Below are 17,793 nucleotides of genomic sequence, written 5' to 3' on the forward strand. Positions count from 1 at the left end.
AAATGTCTTTACTTTGGATTAGTGTATTTTGGTTACATGAATCAAACATATTTCTTTGTGGGTCAAGTTAGCACAACCCCATTGCGCAACATGTCTGCTTGACGAACGGACGTTCAGAAACGAACAAAATTGCACGAAACTGAAAATCGCGAATGCACACAGACGAAACCTCTACTAACTCCCGATTAGCAGAAGGAGCCCAAAGGGTGACGCCGGAGAATTGAACCTTCTCTTTTAAACTCTCGTCAGTACATTGAAACGTCACTACGTTCGTGTTTGTTGCCGAAAAAGTCAGAGCGTGTGTATGCTATGGGTGTGACCGGACAACTCCCTTCGGACAAAAATCCAAGGGAAAGTTTGTTTGATGTCCGATCGTGTGTACGAGGCTTTACTGTAATGTTTGTTTGGTTAAAGCATAGTTGCTCACCGTATTCAGTGAAGTTTTGATTAGTTAGGTCTGCTTAGTGTGCTCAGCTGCTTTCAGTCTGGTCAAATAGCTCCTACTGCATCTAGAGAACTTGAGAAGTTTCTGGATGATCGGTGTGGAGCTATGCAGATGGCAGCATGAATATTGACACAGCCCTTGCCTATCCCAGATAGGCAGGCTCTGATGGCATGCTGAGAGACTGTATATATTATGTGAGCACACAGAGCTCAGGGTATTTTCCGAAGTGGATTGGTCCAGCCTGGAGGGAAAGCAATCTTCCCAGGCATTTGCTGGTATGACTGCTGTCGTGAAGCCTCAGCCTCAGGTGGGCAACCTGGATGCTAAGACCTTGGTGCTAAAGAAAGCTGACTAAGGGGAGGCTGATCTAGTCTGGTATCTGAGAAAAAGGCAACCAGATGTTCCTTGGGCCTTGTCTGAGTACAGACTCTGAAAGATCTTGGGGACCTTTGTGCTTTTGCCAACTCTCTGGTGCTAGGGAAAGTCAACTGTGGGTCTATTTAAAGGGGATGCCAACTGGTGTACTGAAGAGCTTTGTCCATATCTTCTTCTTCTTTAAGGGACTCTGCTCTTGTGGCTCTAACTACTACTCTAAAGCTGAAGTCTACTGTTTGTTTCAAGCCCAGACTTCACTATAGCTTGCTCAGAAAGAATAACAAAGTCCTTAACACGCCTTAACATGCCTATACTTACATGCTCTGTGCAATGGTTTAGCACAGAGCAGCCCCGATCCTCCTCTTCTAGGGTCCTTTAACCGGCACTCCAGCCCCCTCCTCTACATCAGGTGCCCCCAGGGAAAGCCGCTTTCCCTGGGGACATTTGTACGTGCTCGCTCCTGAGTCCCGCTGCTGTGTCCATTGACACAGACATCGGGAATCGGCCCCGCACCTGCTCCCATATTACCAAAGCTGTTGGGGTGGTAGCTACAGCACACAAGGTGCAAAACCTGAAGGCTTTAGAACCACTTTAATTTGTATATAGTTCTTGTTTTTGGAGTATCCCACCACTACCCTCAACTCTATCAAAGTTCCCCAAAAATAAAAACAACAAAAACAACAGACTGGTTGTTGAAGAAACATGTGAATGGGCCTGTGTGCCTGGCTGCAGGGCAAAGCCTGAGGAGAAGACCTGGGCAGTAATCCTGTGGCTCCGATGGGAGTAGGGCTACAAAAGTATGTTTTTTCTGCTTTGTTGATGTAGTACACAATGTACCATTTCTATTTCTCATAGAGGATGTTAGTATTTCCAGGATGGAATTCCACACTGTGACATTATCATAACTCATCTTATGAAAGGGAAGACTGTTCTGTCTTTACAAGTTTAGAAAAGTTTTAGCAATGTAAAATATGTTGAAGGGGCTCAACTCTCCTTGCTTGGAATTTCCATATCACTAAATGTAATAATTGAGCCAAGCAAAATGTGAATGTGAGTTTGCTTGCCCAAGCGCATGGCAGAGACATTACTCTACAGTTGCCACTTGTCATACTGCCCACTTGAAGAGGTCTGAGCAAGAACAATGGAAACTAATTAAGGTTAATTTAAACAACTGCATGTACATTTCCTTTTTTTAGGAGTAACTCTGCAATCTTCTCTGAATAAAGTACATGGATGTGTAGGGATTTGAATAAACTTTGTAGCAGATTCCCATCTTTTGTTGCTGTGAAGCTATACCTGTTTGTTTCACCAGACTGATTCTGAATGTGGGTGACTGGTTTATTATAATCACCTGCTGCATTTTCAGACTTTTAATAAGAAAAGTTACAATACCTGCATTCCTTTATAAGTAATTTGACTTGTATTTTACTGCAAATGTGATTAAATTAGTGAGCCAATCACACAAGCAAGAAATCACATTTGTAGGTGTGTTCTGTACACCAGCAGTGTACAGAACACCTCCAGGTTGCCATATTGTATTAAATTATACAGGATATTACAGCAGCTGCAGAATTAAAAGGAAAGATCATTTTTTGATAATATTAAATTACAATATTGTTTGTGTCACAATTGTATAAAGGTTATTGTTTTTATTTGCTATGTTTTTTCTTTCAAAGTGGATTTACCTTTTAATATATAGAAGGTGAATTTTGGATGTAAAAAAGCTGGTTCTTCTTACCGCTGTGGGACCCTAGCACCGCCATTTTGGATATGGTAGTCAACTTTGACTTCCAAAGGAATCACCACCAGATCCCCATTGTGTATGCGCGAGATAGCATGGGATGTGTGACAGGGGGCATGGGCAGGGGTCGTGCCTAAGTGCATGTCATTCTCACCTAGGCAAAAATTGAGGAAGAAGCATCAGGAACATGTCAAAAAAGGTAACTGTTCCCAATAAAAATAACATTTTAGAAGTCGCGCCCGAACTGTTAACACTGTCATCTCCGTGACACAGCGGGATCGCTGTGTTACAACCTGCAGTGTAACCGACGTTGCCTGTCAGGGTCGGGTGGGCCGGTTACAAGTCCTCCGCGGGCCATAGTTTGAGGACCCCTGATGTAGTTGATGGGAGAGGGGGGAACTTGATATAGAGGGTGAAGGTCCGCTTTAGTTTCTGATGAATTACAATGAACTCAAACCTCGCCCTATCTCCTCCCACTCCTCATCTCCATAACGCCTCCCTGTGCACAGTCAGAGAGCACAGAAAGTTATCAGCTCAAAAAATGTTTGGAAAATCAACAGGTAATATTAACTTATTGAACTGATAACAAAATGCTTTCAATGGTGCATTTAGCAGAAGAAAAGAAGGGGAGAAGAGAAGTTCAATGTTAAGGTTTACATACACTCTATGGTGATCATAGGTTTCAGTGGCGCCTGGGGGGGGGGGGGGGGGGGGGGGCGCAAACCAACTGAAAAAATTTGAAAAAGAAAACATCAATTGCAGCCACTGTGCCATCAAACGCAGCCACTGTGCCCATGAAATGCTGCCACTGTGCCTATCAAATGCTGCCACTGTGCCATCAAACGCAGCCACTGTGCCCATCAAATGCTGCCACTGTGCCTATCAAATGCTGCCACTGTGCCATCAAACGCAGCCACTGTGCCCATTAAATGCTGCCACTGTGCCATCAAACGCAGCCACTGTGCCCATTAAATGCTGCCACTGTGCCATCAAATGCCGCCACTGTGCCATCAAATGCCGCTACTGTGACCCCCCGCCCGTTCACCGTCTGCCCGCCACTTACCCTGTCTCAGTGGGGCAGCGGGTGACGGCTGCAAGCGGTCTCCTCCATGCATCTCCACCCGTCCTCTCCTCCCGTCAGGCATCCAATCACAGCACCTGTTGTTTTTCAGCCAATCAGGTGATTGGTAACAGACCCGAGCACTTAATTGGTGGAGAGGCAGTCAGTGTTAGGAAAGAGAATATTCATTTGCTTTTCTAACACACCTGGGTGGACTGCGAGCACTAAGCATAGCGCTCACAGTACACCTTTTATGACACCTATTAGAGCCGTTGGCTCTAATCAGGTGCTTAAAAAAAAAACGCCGCTGTAATTCAGGCACCCGGTGCTCGAGAAGGGGCCAGGCACCGGAATAGGGGGTGGCAGTGGCGGCCATGGATAGATTCATGCTATGCATGAATCTATCTATTGGTCACAGTGTGGGTTGATGGAGAGAGGGGGCAGCGCCCGCACGCCCTTACGGACGCCTCGCCACTGGTAGGTTTCATGATACAGACAAGAGTGATTAATTCTGAGTCATTATTTCTTTTTTTATCATAAACACTTTTAGCATCACAGCACAAATACCTGCAATTAGGGGAATCCCTTGGGAACCCCAGAACTAGTGTCCCCATTGGGAGATTTCCCCTCTATTACTTTCAATGATAATGGTGAACAGGAAAAACACAGAGGGCGAATCTCCTTAATGAGGGACACAGACAGCCATAAAAACAGCTCAAATCCCTCTCCACTCTATCCAAAACTAAAAACAAAGGGCCAGATTCACAGACGAAGTATCTACTGATACCCCGGCGTACTTTCAAATTTCCCGTGTCGTATCTTTAGTTTGAATCCTCAAACCAAGATACAACGGCTTCTGGCTTCGATCCGACAGGCGTACGGCTTCGTACGCCTTCGGATCGTAGGTGCAATACTTTGGCGCCCGCTGGGTGGAGTTTGCGTCGTTTTCCGCGTCGGGTATGCTAATTAGCTTTTTCCGGCGATCCACGAAGGTACGCGCGGCCGTCGCATTCTCTTACGTCGTCGCTAGTCGGCTTTTCCCGGCGTATAGTTAAAGCTGCTGTTTTGTGGCGTATAGATAGACTTGCCATGTTAAAGTATGGCCGTCGTTCCCGCGTCGAATTTTAAAAATTTTTGCGTAAGTCGTCCGTGAATAGTAAAGGACGTAACGCACGTCGAAGTTCAAAAAATGACGTTGGTGCGACGTCATTTCTCGCAAAGCACGGCAGGACATTTCAAAACGGAGCATGCGCATTTCAATCGGCGTGGGGACGCGCTTCATTTAAATGAATCACGCCCCCTACCTGCCCAATTTGAAATACGCGCCGAGAAATACACTACGCCGCCGTAACTTACGGCGCGAAATCTTCCTGGATTCGAAATTCCGCCAGGTAAGATACGGCGGCGTAGCATATCTCTGATATGCTGCGCCAGGGCAATTCTTTGTGAATCTGGCCCAAAGTATTGCCTTTAGTTGTACTTTAAATATCTCCACAGGAGGGGATAGATCTAAAATTCTGGAAAAAATTATAACTTGTAACCCCCATATTACACAGTGTGCACAATTAGAAAACGTTCTACAAAAGCCTGGGTGCCCAAAGAGGAGATGTCCTTGCTTTAATGGGTAGCTCCACTTTTGTAGGAAAAAATATAAATAATATAGGAAAAAAATAATAATAATATAGCATATATAATTGCTACACAAACCATTTTGTAGTAGAATGTTATTAAAAAAATATAATTTGTTTTCAATCTGCACCACTGTCATTTTCTGTAAAATTCAATGCACTATAGCAACCTGTATAATTTCCTGTATGTGTGATTAGCTCACTGGTTTTCTCGGTAGTGTGCCCTAAGTTCCACGTGAGATTTTAGGCATCCTCTGAAATGAAGAGATACTCCCAGAGGGTTAATCACTCCTAAAAGAATGAAGATCCTGAAACTTTCTTCATTAGAACACTGAAAGTGCATTGATAATAAATGATAAAGTGATAATGAAAAAGTCACTCTCATTCAGATTTACTCTCCACATCAACATAAGCAAACAAACAGCTTTTTCTTCGGAGCAGAACCAGGTAGTAATCTGCAACAAAGTTTGTTAAAAAATCTTTGCAATGCGCATTGATCACCCAGAGGGGATTGTTTCTTTTCTCAACAAAAATGAAGTTACTTCTTTAACCACTTTGCAGACTGCTCACCCGCATTTTACTGTGAGGGGTGGCTTGTACCGGCACAATCATGTACCTGTAAGTCGGCAGTATCTACTGGTTTTAGGGTGTGCCCCTTTCTATCCTGTCAAACGATTTCAGCCAGTGATTCATGGCTGAGACCTGCTGATTGGTCGTGTCCAATCACAGCCCAGAGCCCTATGTTGACAAACCCTTTTTTGTTTGGAATTCCCCCAGAAAAGTAGCAGGTCACTTCTTGGTATGGAAGAACTTCTATGCCTCCATAGCTGTAAATCTGCAATGTGAGGTTAAGGCACTGCTGTTTCTAACTGCTAGTGTTATTAGGATATTCGGTGATGTCACTACTGTGCTGGCCTTGGAGGCAGTGACATAAACCAAAGCTTCTGCCTTTACCACAATAGCCACCTCCACACAGGGACAATGTGCAAAACAAGGCATGGGAACTCAGGAGTCTGGGAAAGATCAGCTGCAGGGAGATAACAGGCAATGCTAGTGTCTTAGGAGTGGATTTCCTAAAGGCAAATAGACTGTGCACAAAGTTTAGTAAGCAGAGTTTAGTAAATGAGCAGAAACTCTGCCCACTTCCATCATATAATCATGTACAAGCAAAAATGCTGTTTTTAACCACTTGCTTACTGGGCACATATACCCTCTTCCTGTCCAGGCGAAATTTCAGCTTTTGCCACTGCGTCGCTTTAACTGACAATTGCAACGTCGTGCGACGTGGCTCCCAAATAAATTTAACGTCCTTTTTTCCCCACAAATAGAGATTTCTCATGATCACCTCTGCAGTTTTGATTTTTTGCGCTATAAACAAAAAAAGAGCAACAATTTTGAAAAAAACACAATATGTTTTATTTTTTGCTATAATAAATATCCCAATTTTTTTTTTTAAACATTTTTTTTCTCAGTTTAGGCCGATACGTATTCTTCTACATATTTTTTGTTAAAAAAAATCGCAATAAACGTATAGTGATTGGTTTGCGCAAAAGTTATAGCGCCTACAAAATAGGGGACAGAATTATAAAAAAAAAATGTATTATTATTTTTTTTTTTACTAGTAATGGCGGCGATCTGTGATTTGACATTATGGCCGACACATCGGACACTTTTGACACATTTTTGGGACCATTCACATCTATACAGCGATCAGTGCTATAAATATGCACTAATTACTGTACAAATGTGACTGGCAGGGAAAAAGTTAACACTAGGGGGCGAGGAAGAGGTTAAATGTGTTCCCTAGGAGTGATTCTTACTGTGGGGGGAGGGGACTGACTGGGGGAGGTGACCGATCTGTGTCCCTAAGTACAAGGGACACAGCATCGGTCTCCTCTCCCTGACAGGACGTGGATCTGTGTGTTTACACACACAGATCCACCACGTCCTTGGCTGTGTAACGGCTGATCGCGGGTGCGTGGCGGACATCGCGGCCGCCAGGCGCGCGCATCGGCACCTTAATGACAAGGCAGGCACGTGCTCGCCCCCCAGTGGCCGGAGGTGCTAAGGACGTCAATAGACGTCCTCCCAGCATTGTAGAGCCACCTTATGGCCGTCATAGTACAATGGCCCGGATACCAAGTGGTTCAAATTTTCCTTGCTTGTGATTGGGTATTCTTTGCAAAGTGAATGTTTATCTAATTTACTAAGCTCAGGCGCAACTTCACTTGCAGAGTGCAGAGTCTATTTGCCTTTGGTAAAACAGCCCCTCAATCTCGGAAGTCATAAGTACCTTTATATTAGTGGGATCTATCTCTCTTCAGGACAATATTAGCTGTAAGTATAACAATCTAGGAAATAATGAATACCTTGTGTAACTGCTGACGTAGTGCAGTGAGCAGTTCCCTACAATTGAGTTTTTACAGTACCTGCACTTCTGGTTTGCTGATTATTGTAAAAATAAAGCCAACATTTCTTTGTGTCAGCAACTTTCTGTAAAAACAAGAGAGATCTCTGAAGGGGGAGGGGCATCATCCGCATGTCCTCCTTTTATGTTCTGTGTGTTTTCTTCTCCGGTTCAAATATTTTAAACAAAATAAATGGGAATATCAGTATTAAAATAATTATTAACTTGGTTCATACTGCTATTATGCCAAAATGCAATAAATATATATAATACACAATACATAACTGCATAAATATACGCTGCTGCCATCATTTATTTTCCATTGTATAATGATAAATAGGCTAGATTTACATTTGAGTTTGGGGGTGGAAAAATATGTGCTTGAGCCATATTTTTACAACTCTATTCTCACTGCCTGTCAAATGACTGCAAATTGATTTGCTCATCTGTAAATTGTTATTTTAAATACATTCATCCTGCTAGAGATCACAAAGGTAACAGGCAGCACCAACTTCCCTCCACCAGGCCCAAAACTCAAAGTCAAAACTCCTATTAGAGGAAATTATCATTTTTGTTAGAGGTCACTGATATCACAACCAAATTTAGCAGTAGTTGTAGGCGTCAGTTAACTAGACAATAGAGCATATAAGGCTTTTTTTTTCATACAGTGTTTAACCACTTCAGCCCCGGGAAGAATTTACCCCCTTCCTTATCAGAGCACTTTTTGCGATTCGGCACTGCGTCGCTTTAACTGACAATTGCGCAGTCGTGCGATGTGGCTTCCAAACAAAATTGACGTCCCTTTTTTCCCACAAATAGAGCTTTCTATTGGTGGTATTTGATCACCTCTGTGGTTTTTATTTTTTGGGCTATAAACGAAAATAGAGCAACAATTTTGAAAAAAATGCAATATTTTTGAAAAAAATTCAATATTTTTTACTTTTTTCTATAATAAATATCCCCCAAAAATATATTTTAGGCCGATATGTATTCTTCTACATATTTTTGGGCAAAAAAATATATTGCTTGGTTTGCACAAAAGTTATAGGCCCAGATTCTCAAAAGAGATATCTCCAGATACGCCGTCGTATCTCTGCCTAGCGCCGTCATATCTATGCGACTGATTCTTAGAATCAGTTACGCATAGATATCCCCTAGATCCGACAGGCGTAAGTCTCTTACGCCGTCAGATCTTAACTGCAATTTTTTTTTGCCCGCTAGGTGGCGCTTCCGTCGATTTCCCAGTCGAGTATGCAAATTAGCTAGATATGCGAATTCCCGAACATACGCGCGGCCGACGCCGTAAAGTTACGACGTTTACGTTAGGCTTTTCCTGGCGTAAAGTTGCCCCTGGGTCTATGAGGCGCAGTCAATGTTAAGTATGGTCGTCGTTCCCGCGTCGAAAATTTAAAAGTTTACGTCGTTTGCGTAAGTCGTCCGTGAATGGTGCTGGACGTAATTTAAAAAACCAATGATGTCCTTGCGACGTCATTTAGAGCAATGCACGCCGGGATATTTTAGGGACGGCGCATGCGCAGTTCGTTCGGCGCGGGGACGCGCTTCATTTAAATGAAACACACCCCCTACCCGCCGAATTTGAATTCCGCCGGGTGTTTTACGCTACGCCGCCGCAACTTTACAGGCAAGTGCTTTGTGAATAAAGCACTTGCCTGAAAAACTTGCGGCGGCGTAACGTTAAACAGATACGTTATGCCTGCCCAAATTTACGCCCATCTACGTGAATCCAAAATAGGAGATAGATGTATTGCATTTTTATTTTTTTTATTTTTTTTTACTAGTAATGGCGGCGACCTGCGATTTTTATTGTGACCGTGACATTGCGACGGACATATCGGACACTTTTGACACATTTTTGGGACCATTCACATTTATACAGCGATCAGTGCTATAAAACTGCACTGATTACTGTATAAATGTGACTGGCAGGGAAGGGGTTAACACTAGGGGCCGCTGAAGGGGTTAAATGTGTTCCCTAGGGAGTGAGTCAAACTGTAGGAGGAGGGGACTCACAAGGGGAGGAGACCGATCTGTGTTCCTCTGTACTGGGAACAAAACATCGGTCTCCTCACCTCTGACAGGACATGGATCTGTGTGTTTCCACGGTCCTGCCGTGATTCCGGGCAATCGCGGGTGTCTCCAGCGGACACCGAGCGATGCCGCGCGTGCCCCCTAGACGTTCAGGAAGCCCTGGACGTCCTATGACGTCCACCCAGGATGGGAGATCCCATCTGTGGACGTCATAGTACTATGGGCAGGTAGGGAAGTGGTTAAATCAATTTCTTATATCTCCTAATATAGGTATGAATGGACAACAAATGAATTGTTTAATAGAGTTGCAGCTGTTACTCATATGGCTTTGTTTATAAATAAAGACATGTGATTATTGGGCGGGTTTATCGGATTTCCTGAAAAGAACAACAGGTAATTAACCGATGTTGGATGATTGAGAAAAACAGAAACTGCTGTGCTAATGCCAGTCAAGGCATGACGGATTAGAATGACTAAGCAAATTCTAATTTGTGAAACGTGTTAATCTATGCCAGGTCTGCATTGATGTTATTTAATGATTTTTATCTTCAATAAAGTCTTCATTTTTGCTTCAAACCTGTGAGTGCGGTCAAACTGTTCATACAGCATATTTATTTATTTTAGGTTCTTAAATAGCGCCGCCAATTTATGCAGCGCTTTACATATACATTGTGCATTCACATCAGTCCCTACTCTCAAGGAGCTTACAACCTAAGGTCCCTAATACACATTCATACACATACTAGGGCCAAATTAGACAGGATCCAGTTAACCTACCAGCATGTCTTTAGCCACTTGCCGACCGATGTCAGTAAATATACGTCGGCAGAATAGTTCCTTTGCGCAAAGCAACGTACAGGTACCAACGCTGTATCCTGGCCTAGGCCAACAAGGCCCAGGCCAACACTTTGCAGGGGGAAGCACGGAAAGATTCCCTGTGGTCTTGCGCTACACTGTTAGTGTAGCGTCAGTTTTATGGGGCGGACTGGCCAGAGAGGCAAATTAGTCTAGCGCCCCCATAAATCGGCCGCACTGATTCCGGTAGCGGCCGGCTGGCATTCCGCAACTGTTGGGGGGGGGGGGGGCGGTGCTTCATCCTGGACTACAGAGCTTCCTCACTGCGCTATATGTTTTCTGCTGCACCATTGGCATGGTTATATCTTCTTAGTCCTCTCCATAAAATTATCAGAAATTTGTGCTTAAAGTAGAACTATAGGCAACACTTTTTTTTTCATTTTGGATAGAGTAATTGAGGGTTATAGCCCCAGTCAGTTTATTTTTTACCATCCCTGTCCCATTGCACAGATTTCCCTTCACTTCCTGCCCCATAGCCAAACAGGAAGTGAGAGGAAATCTATACAAATTTAGGGACAATATTGCCCCCCCAGGCCCTCAGAACTAGTGTTCCCACTCAAAATTGTCAGGGCGGGGCTAAAACAGCAAGGGGTGTGGCCTTGACAGGAAGAGATGGGTCATATTTAAATTAGGGGTGCATGAGTTTAGTCAGGCCTAGGGCAGCACTAAATACACTACTGACAGGTACGTTGCTTTGAAATTTGCTCCGTGTGGGTTGCGAGCTCCGTCGCCATACCCGCGGGACCTGCGGACTCGATGTCTGCCGGTGTGCCATGAACGGCAGAAGGGGGGATGAGGTTGTAAACAAGACATCTCCCTGTTCTGCCTAGGGACAGGACACTGATCGTCTGCTCCCTGTCATCGGAAGCAGTGATCAGTGTCGTGTCACAGGTAGCCCAGCCCCACACAGTTAGAAACACTTAACCCCTTCCTTGCCCCCTAGTGGTTAATCCCTTCCCTGCCAGTGTCATTTACACAGTAATCAGTGCATTTTCATAGCACTGATTGCTGTATAAATGCCAATGGTCGCAAAATAGCGTCAAAAGTGTCCAATGTGTCCGCCGCAATATCGCAGTCACGATAAAAATCGCAGACCAGTAAACATCTACCGTCTCCATAAAAATTAGATTCTCACCTAACCCAGCAATGTCATCTCACGCCTAAGGCCGGGTTCACACTAGCCGTGGCCACAGCTCACAGCAGGGGGTCTGGTACGTTGTTCACCGTTTCAGGTGCGAATCAGATTCGAATTTCTGGCTGAATTTGCACCTGAAATGGACCAGAAGACGCACAGGACCCTTCTGCAATCCGGTCCCCGGTGGCCTTGGAGGTGTGTGATCCAGGTCCATTGAGAGCCAGGCACACTCTCCTGTGATGCGGATTGGATTCAGGGAAAACCACATCCAATAAGCATTAGTGTGAACCCAGCCTAAGTCAAAGTTTAGCTTTAACCCTCCATCCCTCAGCAGTACATATTTACCTTTAGTTTGCTTCCCTGCCGCCCCATTCAGCATCCAGAGGAAATGGGGTACTTTAAGGTATGGAAAACCTGTGCTTACTACAGAAACAGGATTATCCCAGCACATAAAGTATCATGCAACATTCAGTAATATCACTGACAATATTAATGCAATGCAGTGCAGAAGAAAAGGGCAAGCTAGTTTTACCTAGCTTACATTTTTTACTATATTATCTATTGTGTGCTTCTAGATAAAAAAAAAACCCAGGCAATGTCACTGCTATAGGCTATCTATAAGAAGTATGCAAAACTATATATTACTGTGTGTCAGCATTCTCGAAATGTAATTATCAACATTTTTGTTATAAGTATGTATATCTGTGCAGCGATGGGTGCATGAAATGAAGATATATACAGTTGTGCTCATAAGTTTACATACCCTGGCAGAATTTATGATTTATTGGCCCTTTTTCAGAGACTATAAATGATAACACAAAAAAATGTCTTTCACTCATGGTTAGTGTTTGGCTGAAGACATTTATTATGAATCAACTGCGTTTACTCTTTTTAAATCATAATCACAACACAAACTACCCAAATGACCCTGATCAAAAGTTTACATACCCCAGTTCTTAATACTGTGTATTGCCCCATTTAACATCAATGACAGCTTGAAGTCTTTTGTGAATGAAGCTCTTTATCTTCTCAGAAGGTAAAACTGCCCATTCTTCTTCACAAAAAGCCTCCAGTTCCTGTAAATTCTTGGGCTGTTTTGCATGAACTGCACGTTTGAGATCTCCCCAGAGTGGCCAATGATATTGAGGTCAGGAGACGGAGATGGCCACTCCAGAACCTTCACTTTATTCTGCTGTAGCCAATGACAGGTCGACTTGGCCTTGTGTTTTGGATCATTGTTTTGTTGGAATGTCCAAGTACATCCCATGGTGCAGCTTCCTGGCTGACAAATACAAATGTTTCTCCAGTATTTTTTGATAACATACTGCATTCATCTTGCCATCAATTTTGACCAAATTTTCTGGGCCTTTGTAGCTCACATATCCCAAAACATCAGCGACCCACCTCCGTGTTTCATGGAAGATGCTCTGTGCTATTATTCACATTTCAGGGCTGATGTATGAGACTAGTCCTATGACCTACATTTTCAGTCAGAGTGGCTTGTTCTAACACACAAAGACATATATTAGGATTTTTGCAATAGTCAAATATGTTGTATCCCATCGGAAAATTTAAAAACCAGCTCTCAATTTTTTTTCCATCAGAAATTCCGACCGTGTGTATGCCCCATCGGATTATTTCCATCGGAAATTCCGATGAATTCCATCAGAGTTTAGATAGAGAACATGTTCTCTTTTACTCCAATGGAATTCCGTCACAATTCCGATGTGATTTTGGTCGGACAAAGGTCTGACCGTGTGTACAGGGCTTTGTTAGGGTTGGGAGGCTTGATGTTAGGGTGAAGGTTGAAATTCAATGAAGGGTTAATTGGAGTGTTGGAGTTGCCAGGAGGATTAGTGTGAGGGTTAGAGTTACTGGGGGAATCTGTGTGAGGGTTAGAGTTACAGGGGGAAATTATTGTGAGGGTTAGAGTTATAGGGGGAATTAGTGTGAGGGTTAGAGTTACAGGGGGAATTAGTGTGAGGGTTAGAGTTAAAGGGGGATTAGATTAGTGTGAGGGTTAGAGTTACAGGGGGAATTAGTGTGAGGGGTTAGAGTTACAGGTGAATGAGTGTGAGGGTTAGAGTTACAGGGGGAATTAGTGTGAGGGTTAGAGTTACAGGAGGATTAGTGTGAGGGTTAGAGTTACAGGGGGAATTGGTGTGAGGGTTAGAGTTATAGGGGGAATTAGTGTGAGGGTTAGGGTTAAAGGAGGATTAGTGTGAGGGTTAGGGTTACAGGCGGAATTAGTATGAGGGTTAGAGTTATAGGGGGGATTAGATTAGTGTGAGGGTTAAAATTACAGGGGGAATTAGTGTGAGGGTTAGAGTTACAGGGGGAATTAGTGTGAGGATTAGAGTTACAGGGGGAATTAGTGTGAGGGTTAGGGTTACAGGGGGAATTAGTGTGAGGGTTAGAGTTACAGGGGGAATTAATGTGAGGGTTAGAGTTACAGGGGGAATTAGTGTAAGGGTTAGAGTTACAGGGGGAATTAGTGTTAGGCCTCGTACACACGGCCGAGGAACTCGACGTGCCAAACACATCGAGTTCCTCGGCCAGTTCAGCACTGAAGCCGCCGAGGAGCTCGGCGGGGCGAGAGCTCCCATTGAACAACGAGGAAATAGAGAACATGTTCTCTATTTCCTCGCCGAGCTCCTCGTCGGCTTCCTCGGCCGAAAGTGTACACACGGCCGGGTTTCTCGGCAGAATTCAGCCAGAAACTCGGTCGGAAGCTGAATTCTGCCGAGGAAACTGGTCGTGTGTACGGGGCCTAAGGGTTAGAGTTACAGGGGGAATTAGTGTGAGGGTTAGGGTTTTAAGAAGATATGGAATTATGAGGAGGGTTGGGATCATGAGTGATAAAGCTGCTTCTTGGTTTACAATTTCTTTTGTTTGTACTGCATATTGCTTTCTCATGATTTTAGATAAAGGAATTAAATTGAAATCTAAGACTACTTGGATGTCTAGGAAATATCCACATATTACATCAGGTCTAAGACTTTTACAGATTCTCTTACACCTTTGTTTCTAGTATTACTTCATGTGAATCTTTGCTTTGCACACTATAAATCTGGTTCACATTCTGATTGTGTTTATATTGTAGCTATGATCTACGAGGAAAAAGACTGCCTGAGAACACTTCATTAAACAGTTTACCCTGCAGGAATTCTTCAACATGGCTATTGTTTCTTTCTCAGTTGTGGTAAGAGAACATTCCTCATGATATATTTATGCCTGTTAACAATGTGTTTGCCGAGGTCACCCGGAGTGACAGTGGCCTGTTGTATTTTGATCATTGTAGGTTATCACCTTGCACAATGGTAGAGGCCCATAAATACCGGTAGTTTGGTAGAATGATGCTAAAGGTTTTCATTTAAACAGGTCAAAGCATAGCTAGTGGTAGTAAGTCATATTTTGCTGGACTTGTTCTATAATATTGAAGACACTCATCCAAGGAGATTCCTCGGCTCAGATGTGTCCTGGTAACATACGCCCTTATTTTAAGCCAAACAGGTAAGTCAGTCAGCTTCCAATACATCTGTGAAAGATTTCATAAATGTAGGTTAAAGGAGAAGTATAGTCAAAGCTATTTTGGCTGTACTTCTCTTATGGATCACAGGAGTACAGTTCAATCTGCACTCCTGCGATCCGGTTTCAGCTGACAGTGACCTGAAGCCTGATGTTGGCTGAAGTTATAGAGCCGGTCCAGTCTCTGAAAAGATCCTGGCCATATGGTCAGGATCGACCAAGAAGCCTGGACCAACAGCTGTCTCAGCTTATCAGCGATCCGTTGAGAGCCTGAGCCAGGCCTTCCCGTCCCCTCCACAGCTCAGCGCTCCAGTAAGGGAGGGGCAAAGCAGGGAGGCGGAGACTGACAGCCCACTGCTCTCTGCTCACAGAATTCTGAGAACTGAGCAATCAGCAGTCTTTGATTGCTCAGTTCTGAGTGCAGAGCCGGTGGGGAACAGATGCTGCATCGGATCAATGCTGCATCTACCTAGGTGAGTATAAATGTGTTTTTTTCTAAATCTCATACTTCTCTTTTAAGGTGTAACTACTAGTAGTTAGTCACATTAAGCTTGATTTGTGCTGCAATGTTGAATATGTTTTTTCTTTTTTTGAGATTTTGCAAATATAACAACACAAATATTCTTGGATGTAAAAAGTATAAGAGAACAAAACACACACACAGAGCAAGAAAACATAATGGCAGGGGGAATCAAAGGCGGGGGGGGGGGGGGGGGGTCTGTGGCCTAATGAGGAATTAGGAGAAGGAAAAATAGGTTTCAGCAATCAGCACCACTATAATATGCCCTGGCAGTTTTGCCAGAACTGTGCATGCGGGTCTGCTGCAGACTGACTTGGTCAATAGTCTAACAAAACAACTTTCCACAGTATTCTCCTGTAGGAAAAGCCTATCTGGTCAGCCGGAATAATCAAGCCAGAAAAAGAAGCCCTCCTGACTAGACATGTGCTGTTTGTTTAGTTCCTAATTAATATTCGGACACATTTTGCATTACTGTATTCGGAGATTCAGATATATCCAAATCCCTGAATTACAATATAAACTGATTTTACCGAATGCTCCGAATGACGTAATGAAATTTGTCCGAATTTTGGAAATTCTGATTGAATTTCGAATCAAATTCTACATTGTTGAACTCCAGTCGAAATCTCACTACACATATTGCTGAAATCAAAGACTGTGTGTGTTATTAGAGTACCATTTCAAAATAATGCTGTTTTTGTTAAGCCAAAGGTGATTTAAGGAGTCATTGTAATCATTTGATGAACATTTTTCATTTGTTTGTTCACTTTGCTGCATTCAAATCTAAAAAAATGTAACAGTGGAGGATTTACTAAAACTGGGGCATACAGAATCGGGTGCCGCTGTGCATAGTAACCAATCAGCTTCTAATTTCAGTTTATTTAAATAAATTATACTAACTACCAACATTACGACAAGAGATACAAATGGAAGTTTTGTATATGTTGCAGCATTCTTCCTCAGCTGCGTTTTTATGAAAAAGGTAGGACACATCCTTCTATCACCCTTAGGCATAATTCTTAGAAAACTGGGCAAGGATTGTCAGGAAAGACTTGTAATATTTCTATCTACGCACATGCTAAATGATATAGCTTAAACAGCTTCCGCATAATGATAATAGCAGAGAAAATTGTAAGCCTGGGATAAGAATCCATTTGCTCTTATTTCCTCCTGCCAGGGCAGGACTTAGGGTGGTGGGGGCCCCTGGGCTTGAGTGTTGAAGGGGCCCCCTGGAGCCGAGAATTGGGGGGGATCGAAGTTGTTGAGCGGGGGGGGGGGGGCGAATTGAAGTTGTTGAGCGGGGGGGGGCGCATTAAAGTATTTTGCAGTTGTTGAGGGGGGGAGTGCCTCTCACCTGTGCCAACAGCCGGGGCCACAGACTGTCATTAGCCCGGCTGTCGGCTTTCTTCCCTTCAGCAGCCACAGTCCTCCACACACCACTCCGGTTCCTCCTGCTTCCGTGCTGCCTCCTCTTCTTGCAGTGCGGGAAAATCCCTTTTGCGGGACTGCGGGAAGAAGCTGTCTGTGCGGGAAAGTCCCACAGAATCCATGCCTTAAGCTGTGCAAGGGGCCCCCTGAAGCAGAGAACCTAGGGGGGGTGGGGGTGCTGCCGCCTGAAATTGAGAAGCGTGGGGGCTGCCGCAAATTGAGAAGCGGGGGGGCCTTTACAAAAAAAAGAAGAAATAAAGAAGAAAACAAATATATATAAATATATGTAGCCATCCGGGGCCCTGGGGACCTCTGGGCCTTTTAATAAAAAGAAAAAATAAACCTCTGGGCCCTTTAATAATAATAAAAAAAAAACATTTATAAAAAATACATAAAAAAAGGGAGGTTGCCAAACCCGGGGGCCCTGGGGACCTCTGGGCCTTTTAATAAAAAATAAAAAAATAAACAAAAATAAAAAAATAAACATTTATAAAAAAAATAAAAAAAGGGGGGGTTGCCACATGGGGCCCTGGGGACCTCTGAGCCCTTTAATAAAAAAAAAAATATATATATATATATAAAAAAAAATGTAATTTTTTTTATAAAAAAATAAAAAAGGTGG

The 17,793-nt window shown here is 43.5% G+C and overlaps 1 protein-coding gene across 1 annotated transcript in view; it reads left to right on the forward strand.

Annotated features, from left to right (window-relative positions):
• Positions 1-17,793, forward strand: part of RHOBTB1 (Rho related BTB domain containing 1) — a 129,246-nt gene that overhangs the window by 6,927 nt on the left and 104,526 nt on the right. Inside the window, exon 2 of the mRNA XM_040362003.1 lies at positions 14,799-14,897. The gene's annotated coding sequence lies outside the window, so the exon portion shown is untranslated. The remainder of the gene's footprint in view (positions 1-14,798; positions 14,898-17,793) is intronic.

This window comes from Rana temporaria, chromosome 8, assembly GCF_905171775.1.
Source record: "Rana temporaria chromosome 8, aRanTem1.1, whole genome shotgun sequence".
Classification (NCBI taxonomy): Eukaryota; Metazoa; Chordata; class Amphibia; order Anura; family Ranidae; genus Rana; species Rana temporaria.